Here is a 10,733-nt window from a genome sequence, read left to right as displayed (position 1 = left end):
AAAAAAAAAAAAAAAAAAAAGAGTCTGTCATATACATATAAATATATATAGTGTATGTATAATTTTATATATTTTTATTTGCTGTATATGAATATAGTAAAATACAAAAAAGATCATTAATACATACATACATGCAGAGAGGGGGAGAAAGAGATTGAGAGACTGATTTGGTGGCTTCTAAAATCAAACCTGAAACTATGGCTAAGGACCTTAAATGATACAGGTAATTGGACAGGTAAGGTGAAACCCCCAGAACAGAAAGGATGCATAGGAGGAGCTGGGTGGTGGTGGCACATGCCTTTAGTACCAGCACATGGAAGGCAAAGGCAGATGGATCTATGAGTTTGAGGCCAGCCTGGTCTACAGAGTCAATTCTAGGATAGCCAGGGCTACCCAAAGAAACCCCATCTTTGGAAAACAGAACAAAATAAACAAAAGGGTACAAAGGGAGTTAAAGTGTTCGTCACAAACAAAAGTCAATAGCTTCCTTGTGAAAATCCCAGCAATAACTGAGAAAGGAGTTAGGTCCTGTACTCTCAGGCTCACTGCACTTTAATGTTCTAATTTGAGAATACTTCTACACGGAGTTAATACTGTTCTTACAGAGGCAACTGTCAGAGCAGGTTTTTCTAATTTTAATTCTTGGCTCTCAATTAGTAGAGACCTCAGCCAGACTTCAAGGGGAGGAGCCCTGGTCTGTCCATCGCATCTTAATTCCCCTGCCTTTCTGGATGCTGCAAATCGTTGCCACAGTCAAGCAAGCTAACCTAGCCATCATCTCCTAGGAGGAACCCTAGCTTCTCTGTGGAGTAAGAACACCCCAAAGCCACCCTTAGTAATTTTCCTGGATGCCCTACTCTGCTGCTAACTGGAGTTTGAAAGACCCCCAGAACTGGGGAGATCCTTACTCAAGTCTCGGGATGACGCAGCCACCCAATGACTCACAAGAGACCGAACTTGCTGCAATCACATGAGGTTTATTGGGGATACCGGTACTGGGTCGATCTCATGACCTTGCTGGCCAGAGTTCGACCTTGCTGGCCAGAGTGTCGGGTATTTAAGGGAAGCTGGGAGCGGAGAGAGAGTTACCAAGGAAACAGAACATAAAAACAGTGGAAAATTTCAGAGGGACCTGACCCAAGGTATTCAGTTAGGGAGGGGAACTTATTCATTCTAGGAATGTAATCTCCATCTACTGGTTGACAGGGTGGACAGCCTAGTAAACCAGTAGACCTTCATTCCTAGTTCCGCCCTCATTGTGGATCATTCAGGAGGGGCAGGTATTGGGAACCAGAGCCCTGAGGCTCTGGGTTAGCAAAGTTCCTGGAACTAGCTACTCCACCTTTTTTGGCTTGTGGCCCCCTTTTAGGTAAAAGTTATACATTATACATTCTAAGATTCTCCAGCCTTTCAAGTTCACACCACACATCAGATCTCTAGACTTATTCATCCTACTGAAGGCAGCTCTGTACCTTGGAACCTAAATCTCTCCAGGCTTTCCTCTGCCTCCCTCCCTTGAAAACCACCACTGGATTCTGGGTTGTCTCTTGTTTCTTTTACTGTTCATGTCTCAAGTACGTCCAAGGGACAGGTTACGAACCCAGCGAGTTTCTTACAATGCCCTTAATATATCTTCCAGACTAAATAACTGCGAATCACCTATTTGTGAAAGCGGGCTCTTGCTGTGTATCTCAGTCTGGACTCAATACCATGATCCTCTTGTTTCAGCTCCCTCCCAAGGCTGAGATTACAGGTATGTGCAAATTAAAACTTTTAAATTCTGTTTAAAGTTCTTCCAAACTTGATAAGAAAGAATGTAAGGCTGGAGAGATGGCTTGGCGGTTAAGAGTACTGACTGCTCTTCCAGAGGTCCTGAGTTCAATTCTGAGCAACCACATGGTGGCTTGGAACCATCTGTAATGGGAAATGATGTCCTCGTCCAGTGTGTCTGAAGACAGCTACAATGTACTCACATAAATAAAATAAATAACACTTAAAAAAAAAAACTGTCTCGAAAAAAAGAATGTAGGTACCGGGAGGTGGTGGTGCACACTTTTAATCCCAGCACTTGGGAGGCAGAGGCAGGTGGATTTCTGAGTTCAGGACCAGCCTGGTCTACAGAGTGAGTTCCAGGACAGCCAGGGCTATACAAAGAAACCCTGTCTGGAAAAAAAAAAAAAGAATGTAGGAAATTGTAAATTTAATATTTATTCATTCATTTATTTAATATATATAGGTGTCTTTCACGTACACATGTATGTATGTATGTATGTATGTGCACCACTTATGTACCTGGTACCTGCAGAGGCCAGAACAGTACATCTGATCCCCTCTAACTCTCTCCTACTGTGTGTTCTCTTACCACAATGTCATCTGTCCTGTTCTGATGTAATACAACTGGGGGTGTGCTTATCAAAATGACATCGCCTGGCTTAGATTCTTCATCACTCCCAAACTAGGAGACAATAAACATCTTTTCTCTATAAAATAGTCTATCTCAGATATTTCATCTCAGTGATGAAAAGCTGACTATTATAAGCCCCACTTTTACTCATAAAGGAACCGAGGCTTGGTGACATTACATGACTTGTTCTAAGAAACAGGCTGGGCTGGGAGTTCACAGTTGCCTAACGCAAAAACATTAATTCTCAACCAAACTATAATGATTCTCAAATATTATCAATCTGTCAAGTATCATCCTAGGGACGTTTTAAATACTTTTAAGGAAAGAAAGAAGAAAGGAAGGAAAGAAGGAAGAGAGAGAGAGGGAGGGAGGGAGGGAGAGAGGGAGGGAGGAAGGGAGGGAGGAGCAAAGCAAGATCTGCTTCTCTACTCATTCTACATTAACAGTTAATTATGTTTAAAATTAGAATTAAAAAAAAAGTTGATCTTGGACAGTCCATTTGACCACAACCTGAAAATAAGTACCTGAATCAGTATCAACATAGAACAATAACACTTGAAAATGTGTGCTTAACTAGAAATACAATTTTTATCTTATTTTTGAACTTTTGTTGTTGTGCTTGTGTATGCATGCCAGGGTGCACACTTGTGCTATGGCCCATCTGTGGAGTCAGAGGACAACATTGTGGAGTTAGTTCTCTCCTTCCACTTATGTGGATTCTGGGGCTCAAACTTGGGCTGCAAGGCTGTGTGGCAAATGCCTTAGCCTGCTGAGTCTAGCCAGCTCTTAAATTTTATTTTTGTCTATTTAAAACTACTAGATTATTTATTCACACACTTCTGTTCTAAATTGTGTTCCTAATTTCATATTGAAGATTTTTGAAATCCAGTCATTATATGTAATTATTTGTAGAATTATGAAACAAAAACCTAATTGTGACCCAGATGTTTCTTACAAGAGTCCACCCTACAAGATCTTTACTTACCAGTGAGTTTAATTTTTTTTCTAAATTTTAAATTAACCAATAAAGGCACCTATTGTGCTGTGCTTAATATGATTAATTATAATTTGCAACATTTATTCACCCATACCAGGGACATTAGCTTTTAGCATATTAAGATGTTTAGATTTCTAAGAAAATAATTAGGAAAGCACAAACCCTCGGCAGAATTCATTAAATGTTTTTATTCTGTTGTTCTAAGGCAAAAGGCCAGGCCAGTACTAGAACACAGGGCATGCGCCTGCATATCTCCTGCTGCTTAGTGCCCTATGCAGTACAGAGCAGTGCCGACCTGCTCTATGATTTCTCTTCATTGTCAAGGGAGTTGATTATTCATGTCATGAATATGGGTGTGGCTTTGAGACAGGAACAGAATAGCAGAAACCAACAAGAGCCTTTCCGGAAAGCAGAGATAAATCCCAGGATTTCCCAGAAACTCTGCATGCTTAAGACTTCTCCTTTGCTCTTTTGATAAGTTATCAAATGGAAAGACCATATGGTGAAATGCCCTTTCTGGCAGAAAATGCTGGTTTCCCACACATTGGATGTTTGGGTGAACTGGGATAGACTGTAAACAGATTTTTACGAGGCAGGGTTACATGGCCAGAAACTGATAAGAGTTTTAATGTCAAAAGAACATTTGGAAAAAGTAACCTAAACTGTTTATATAGAGACAGACACACCACCCACCTCATAACATCACTGCACAATAGAGTAAGATCCAAATGACAGCTGGCACTATCACACACACACACACACACACACACACACACACACACACATACACTCAAGCGTGCACACACACAATCATACACTAAATACATACTTTCAACTTTGACATGGGAAACAGACAGTGGTGTTGACACTAAGTGATCCTGAAACAAAAGAACTTCATCTTAAAATGCAAACAAAACAATGTTGGGGGTCAAACATAAAAGACCGTTAAAATTGCACCGCCCCTTGGTGAACAAGCCCTTGGAAAGAGCCGGATGCTGGGCAAGAGGAAGCGTTGTAAATGACCCACAGAGAAGAATCTAAAACAATAAGAACAAAACCAACTTGCACAGTGGAGAAGGGGAGGGGATATTTGTTTCAAGGCCTTCAAATTTTGTTATTAGCATCTATTCTCAGCATGCAGGAGGTAGAGGCAGAAAGAGCAGGCATTCAAAACTAGCCTTGGCTACCTAGCAAGTTCAAGTCCACCTTGGTTACATGAGACACTGCCTCAAACAAACACAAAGAAGCAAAAGAACAAATTAGTGTGTTTAGAACGGTGTCAGTAGTAATTGCATATTATCTGAAATGACCCAAAATAAAATAAAGGTTTTTTCCTAAATGAAGGAGCATAGGATCATGAGCAGAGCCTTTTACATTGTACATTTTTGCAAGCTGCTACTTGTCTGTTTTATTGGAAGCCACAGAAGGCTGGGAAAATGGCTCTGTAGTTGAGATCACATACGGCTTTTTCAGAAGACTGAAATTAGATTCTCAGCACCCATATTGAGCAGCTCACAGTCAGCTATTAACTATAGCTCCAGGGAAGTCCAATGCCTCTGGCCTCTTAGGACCCCGACACTCACATGTGGGTATTCACTCACAAAGGTAGGTGCCTATGAACACACGTGCATACTTTAAAATCATATTTATAAATATATGTATATAATATAAAGTCATGGATTTGAGGATTGGTTCTGAACCATCAATAAAATGTTTATCTATCATATAGGTTCAATCCCCAGTACTTAAGAGCAAATAAAACAACAACAACAAAAAAAACCAACTTGATTAAAGTTACATACGCATTCATTTCTTTTTTAAATTATTTTATGTGCCTGAGTGTTTTGCTTCCATTCATGTATGTGCATACTTCCATGCATGCCTTGTGCCCTCTGAGGTTAGAAAGGATTGTCAGTTCTCCCTGGGACTCTAGCTATAGGTGGTTGTGAGCTGCCAAGTTGGTGCTAGGAATTGAACCTGGATCCATTACAAGATCAGTAAAAGTTCTGAACTACTGAGCCAACTCTCCAGTTCCCAACAGTTAACTGTTAACAGTTACAGCCACTGTTAAACGTGAATCCTTGTCTTACATTAAAATATGAAGTTCTGGGGCTGGAGAGATGGCTCAGTGGTTAAGAGCACCACCTACTCTTCCGAAAGTCCTGAGTTCAAATCCCAGCAACCACATGGCGGCTCACAATCATCCGTAATGAAATCTAACACCCTCTTCTGGAGTATCAGAAAACAGCTACAGTGTACTTACATGTAATAAATAGATAAATCTTTTAAAAAAATGAAGTTCTGTCTTACATGTAACAGATAATGATTTCAGCAAATTCAAAGAATTTCACTTTAGATGGGTCACATTTATGATACGCTAGTGCTAAAGTTTTTCTGAGTTTTCAATATGTTTTATGGGGTAGTTGAACCCTTATGAAATCTACACATAGAGATATTCATTTTCTTTTAATGGTACCTAATTTCATTGCCTTTTAAAAAGAAATACTGGTAGTCAATCTTTTATTTATTTGCTATATTTCATGTTCAAAGTCAAGAGGCAACCTTCAATAATAACATCGCTCTTGTGGGAATTTGCAGTCCATTTTGTGATGATTTGCTTGACTGAAAGGTTTACAGGAAATGCATTTTAGCAAGAGTCAAGAGCTGCTGAGAGCAGCCGGAAGGCAGTACCCTGCAGCATCAGGAGCCAGTGATTCAGAATCAAAGGGTCAAAGGTCATATCTCACCACAGCAATAAGAAGGCTTTAAAAAGCGGTGGCATGGAAACTCTGCCTCGTTGCAGAATTGTCAGTTGCTGTATTTAATAAAATGTTTATTAGGTCAATATACATTATTAAAGGAAAATAGCCAGCTTAACATAGATCTAATATTTGGTATTGTCCTGTACGAAAACTATGCTCTTTTGTAATCTGTGTCTTCAAACCGATCATGGTTTATAAATTTGTTGACAGCTAATAATGGACCCTATTTCTTTTTCTAGACCATTTCCCAGAGATGGAGCAGCACTTGTGAGCCAAATGGTCATCCCACAATGTGAAGTTCTGCATACATAGCAATATTACATGGTTCTGTCTCTGTTCCTCATGAAACAAAAGGGCAAAGACGGTCCGTTTCATGTAACAGTAAGGGTTCACCCATTTCGTTGGTTTGTGTCAATTACTAGGATGAAATGAGATAGAAGCTATATGTTTAATCAATAAGGAGAGGTAAACACAGAGTAATACTCTGCTAGCCCAGTATCAAACTCTATTGAAAAGTGACTGCAGTGTTTGGAAGCCAGCGTGAATAAGCTTCACCCTGAAGCCAGTCTGCAGCATACTCCTCTGTTGTAACTAACATTCCCTGCTTTGGCGCCAGCTCTCGACCATCTGCCTCACCAGCTGCTTTAGAGTCCTTGCCTGAGCCACGCCCTTTTCTATTATCAACAATGTTCTAGTAAACATCTTGTGTCCAGAGGTGGACTTGCATGTACATTTAATTCACTCTTATAGGGCTTCCCCCCGCCCCCCATCTTTCCCTCTCATTCACTGCAGAAGTTATTTAGATTTCCAAATATGGTTCAGTGCTCTGTTATTTCTAACTCAAATGTCTTCTTTCAGTCTCTGCTTTATTTTAAACTCTGTCCTCTGTTTTATTGCCACTTGAATTTATCAGTCACTTCCGTGGGCTGACTATGAAGAGTATACCCATCTGACATGGCTTCGGGCTTCACTGCTCGTAGATAAAACCCCAATAAGCAATTCAAAAAGTGAACAGGGGTTGTGATGGTGCGCTGTGAGGCAGCGCCCAGTAGCAACAAGGAGGACAAGCCTGGACAACAATGCGGAGCAAGCAAGTGAGCGAGCAGGCAGCAAGGGAGCTGGGATCTAAGGAAAGACGTGCTGAAGGAAAGATGGGATGGCTCCAGCAAATCTGGCCACCTGCCCATCCAGCCTAGGACTGTCCCGATAGTATGTAAGTTAGCTATTTTTGTGTTTATTATGGTCAGATGAAAATGTCTCCTGTTTTCATTGTTTCTAGAACAATGGAAAGCCATGTAATAAAAATAGCTCATTACAAAAGGGACCTCATGGCATTTAAGATGAAATAAGGCTGGATAAACTAACCAACTTTCACTTCGGAGAAACTTAACTTTGCTCCAACACACATTTCAGCAGGTTCAGCCCAAGCTCCTGCTTAACTTGAACCAAAACCAGTATTAGCGCAACTTCCCCTTTTCACTATCTAGCCTAAGGAATAGCACGGGGTAGCTCTGTCTCCTGGATTCCCTTTATTTTTGCTAAAATATCCTTCAATATAGACAATATCATGGGGGAAATTGTAACACAAAGAAAGAGGCCCAACTGGGGAAGAGAATGGAAATCAATGCAGAAGGAGAGACAAGCAGCACCAAGGGTGTTTGATAAAGCCTCTAGGAATCATATTATTTTATATTTACCTAAAATTATACATTATACATGGAAGTATATGTGTATAGGCATATGTATATCTTTTTGTTGTTGTTGTTGTTTTTCGAGACAGGGTTTCTCTGTGTAGCTCTGGCTGTCCTGGAACTCACTCTGTAGACCAGGCTGGCCTCGAACTCAGAAATCCGCCTGCCTCTGCCTCCCAAGTGCTGGGATTAAAGGCATGTGCCACCACTGCCCGGCTGCATATGTATATCTTATATATTACATATATATGTTACATATCAGATGAAGCTCTGTCACTTGAGCTGACAATGCTCCTCCCTAAGAACCACACACGAAGAGAAACTCAGTAGAAGCATGAGGAACTTTCTGTCTTCGTTAGAGTCTTATTGGTGTGAAGCGACATCATGACCAAGGCAACTCTTATCAAAGAAAATATTTAATTGGGGCTGGCTTACAGTTTCAGAGGCTTAGGCCATTATCATCATGGTGGGAAGCACGACAGTGTGCTGGCACACGCGCCAAATGTTCTACTTCTTCATCTGCAGGCAGCAGAATAAGGCTGTGAGCCACACTGAGCAGAGCTTAGTCGAAGGAGACCTCAAAGCCTGTCCCACAGTGACACACTTCCTCCAAGAAAGCCACACCTACTCCAACAAGGCTATACTTCCTAATAGTGCCATTTCCTATGGTCCAAGCACTCAAACACATGAGTCTACCTGTTCAAACCACCACATCTCCTTTCAAATTGACGTTCAGGGCAATCCAGACGATTCCCAAAGCAATACAAGCTATTGTCATTGCCCTTGGATGATTCTCAGAGTGTGAAGGTTAAGTCCCTATTGCTAAAGACGTCGCACACTCTGGACACAGGACTCAGGTGATGTGAGCTGGATCTGACCCAAAAGCTTTTTCCTAAAGTCTAACTTCCATAGTACCAGGAAATACTACAAAAGCTGTGAACAAGGCTGAGCCACTGCTGAAACCATATGCACACAAACAACAAAAAATGGATCCAGCAGGTTGTATTTATATATTTGCTCATGTATGTGTGTTAAACAATATAAGTAAAGAAAAGGAGGCTATTAATTTGAGAATGCAGGGAAAACATGGGAGAGGCTATAGGAAACAAAGGTGTAAGGGGTGTAAATATATTTTATCATAAATAGCAAAGTGTAATAAAAGTAAATTAGACTAAAAATTGAAATAAGTACAAAAGTTTTAAAAATTATACAGATTAAAGTCATTTCAAATCTATCTTATTGGTTCTTAGAGATGATAAAGATGGGAGTAACTGATGGCCTAGAGTACAGGAAAATGTTCCACAGATTGTCATGGAATTATTGTCCAATTAAACTCTCTTCCTTCCTACAACAGGGTTCTTTTCAAAAGGTTGTTTGCAGACAAGCATGTGATTAGAACATAAGAGACATATATAAGATTTAGTAATTTATGCCTTTGTCCTCAAAAACTGATGCCTAAGAGATAATTAATTTGAATTCCATAAACCCAATTTTACATTTAAAAAAGAGAAATAGTCTTCAATACAGTGTCTAAGCCTTTGCTACACCTTGTCTTTTCTAACCCATCAATGCGCTTCACATTACCTTCTTTTAATTTACTGATCTCCTGGTTATGATTTTCCTTCAACTGTTTCCATCTGACTGCCTCTCAAGAACCTACAGAACTCGCTATTGATTTTCATTTACAGTGTATGTGGGGCTCACCTCCAGTTGTCCATTTAAATCTCCCAGTTTCTTCCTTTCGCTCTAACAACTTGTTAGCAGAAATGATTCTGCCATCCCCAGCATTTCTTTCCAAGGGGGAAAAATCTATTACATTGTACATCAGGATTTTCTCTGTCCCCTTGCTTTTCACACTTCTGGGGTACAGAGATGATTTATCTGGTGACTAAATTGGAGAAGTATAAACTGAGCATGCTCACATCAGTATCCCCCTTTGCTTTGTGAGTTCCTCTCTCCTACCGCATTGGGCTCCCCACCGAGATCAGACGGAGCATAATCTCCAGCCATAACAGGGTGATGTTTTTGGCCACCATCTGTCTCTCAACTTGCACAGAATGTGGTTGCAGAACTAGGGAGCTGTTTATTGAGTCCTCTGAAGGATGCAATCCACCTATTTCTCCTCATTCAAGAGATCCTGAAACACTGCTGACCACTAACCAAAAGTACCCTCAGAAAACATTTTTTACAGTGTCACCATGAATTGCAGATAGGAAAAGTGGGTCCCAGAAATTTAAGTTACTCGTCCCTAAGTTACCAGTTACTACCAAATTTTAGACTAACTTTTTTAACTCTTGAAATTCTCTTTTTTATGTCTATTTTTTAATTATATTCAATGTCGGAGCCAGCCGACAAGGGTGAGGCTGAAGTAGAGAGGGCGACTGAATGAGAACGAGAGGACCACTGCTCTGCTGGCAATGGCAATAAACTTTAATGCAAGAAATCTTTTATAGTAAAACACAGTAAGACTAAAAATAGAATTTAACAACAATCATGTAGCACAATCTCTTAGCACTTTTTCATGGCAAAGCATGCCCACTTCTTCATTATCTTACAGTAAATATTTTTCCCCCATGCCCAGGTGCATGAGGTCTGTTTCTTTGATCCTTGCACACACAGCTCTCAGTAGCCTTGAATTACTTCCAAAACATCTTGGGTTCATGGAGCAGTTATGTCCTCAGCTGCAGGGAGATTATCAGAAGGTGACCCCCTCCTTCATGGAGCGGTCATGCTCTCGGCTGCAGGGAGTTTATGTGAAGGTGCCCCTTCCCTGCCTTTCAGCAGGGGGGCCACCCCTAAATCTTCCCCTATGCCAAAGAACATTCCCACCATTCAGCAGAGGGGCCACCCCTAAATCTTCCCCTATGCTAAAGAACATT

Source organism: Mastomys coucha, unplaced genomic scaffold, assembly GCF_008632895.1.
Source record: "Mastomys coucha isolate ucsf_1 unplaced genomic scaffold, UCSF_Mcou_1 pScaffold14, whole genome shotgun sequence".
Classification (NCBI taxonomy): Eukaryota; Metazoa; Chordata; class Mammalia; order Rodentia; family Muridae; genus Mastomys; species Mastomys coucha.
Note: the sequence above shows the minus strand (reverse complement) of the source record.